Raw genomic sequence first — 1809 nt, 5'->3', positions numbered from 1 at the left:
TAGATTTCATTTTTATTAACCCTTGGTTGTGCAAGATTTATAGTTCCCAGACGTATATAGTGCATCGTCTTCTTTTTGGGTGTCCCTACTCAAGACATGTTTCGATCTATACATCCACTTGGTTTGGCCCTTTTCACTTTAGTTTCACGTCCTGGAGAGAGGGCGCTAATTTGGTAAAAGGTTGGCCGACAGTCGCCTCCTCTTCATCGATCACTCGGAGGAAGGCCATGGCTTCCCTTCTCTTTTTGCATGATAATACGTGTCTCATTTATATCATAAGTATCATAGTACAAGTCACGTAACCGACCTGACAAAACTGAAAAAACAGTAAAAAGCTAGCCTTTGCACAAAGGAACAACAATTAAGAAGTAAAATTACAATCAAGATTGAAGAAACCTCTGAACTTGACACCAACACCCGTCACCTGCCTCTGGAACCACGACAGTAGCCATCAAAGGGAAAAGTGACGGATCACCTTCACACCCGAGCTCGTAGCGGCTCCATCGCTGACATGCAGCTTTGCGGACCTCCAAGGTGGCTCACCAAAGGTAAAACCATTACCGTTGAACGAATCAGACCGGGGCAACACCCGGACACGCCATCGAACTCCAGATCTGGCACCCCCACACGACTAGAACGCCGGAGGAGAAAACCACATCTGCCATCCACAAACCGCGAACCAAGCACACGATCCACCATCTTCCAGATGCCGCCGATGCAGACCACAATCTGCATCCGCTCCTGAACTACCTCCCAAGCTCCGCGCCGGCGCTGGAGCAAACGCCGCCGCAACGGCGGAGCCCGAGGACACAGGTCCACCACAAGGATGTCGTCGCCGCCATGCAATCCTTGCTTGAACAGACTGATTGCCAAACCCATCCTCAACCATAGGACCGATCGCCTTATTGAAGTAGGATCCGAAGAAACCTTATTCAGCGCCGCCATCGCCGCCGCCGAAGCCAAGACGATGAACGTCCTAAAATCCTAATCTACAAGAGAGAAAAAGATCCATGCGTGTGGATCCGGCGACCCCCCTCACCACCGACGACCGAGGCCGCCGGCGGAGGGGAGCCGCCGGACGACGGCGGCGGGGAAGACTCCTGGCGGCGAGGTCGCCTTTTCTTTCTTCTAGCGGAAGAAAGAAACGCGGCCATGGCTTCCCTTCTCAGGCTAGTCTCTTGGGAGTTATGACATGAAAGAAATACTCTTTCCTTATTCAATGAAACGAGGCAAAGTCTTTTATCTCCAATCTAAAGTGAGTAGATAAAACGGCTGCAACATCGCCTGTGGTTGAGATGGTTAGGTGGAAAGTGGTATCCCCAACCTATCAGGGTTCAAATCCTGGTGCTCGCATTATTTCTGAATTTATTTCAGGGTTTCCGGCGATGTGCTTTTAGTGGGAGGAGACGTTCCGTCGACGACGAGGCGCCTACGGTGGCTTCGTAAATCTCAAGATGATATGCCGGCTCAGTCTTTCGGAGGTGCTCATAGGGATAGGGTGTGCGTGTGTGCGTTCCTAGGGGTGAGTGTATGCGCGTGTATATGAGCGCTTGTGTCTGTACTGATGCTAAAAAAAAACATCGGTCTTCTACACAAATATGTACTAATGTTTCAGGTGCTTATTTATTGGATAAATATTCCCATAAATATTGAGGCACAACTGCAGATGGTTGTATCAGAGTCAGAAGAGACGCGAAGAGAGGCAAACTTATTTTATTTTATTTCCACCTCCTTTCAGAAAACGTTGTATATGTTTTTTTTGCGGGTAAAAACGTTGTATATGTTGAACAGATGGATGAACTATCTTCC

Source organism: Triticum dicoccoides, chromosome 3B (assembly GCF_002162155.2).
Source record: "Triticum dicoccoides isolate Atlit2015 ecotype Zavitan chromosome 3B, WEW_v2.0, whole genome shotgun sequence".
NCBI classification, from domain to species: Eukaryota; Viridiplantae; Streptophyta; class Magnoliopsida; order Poales; family Poaceae; genus Triticum; species Triticum dicoccoides.
The sequence above is the reverse complement of the archived record's forward strand: the minus strand, read 5'-3'. Positions refer to the sequence as shown.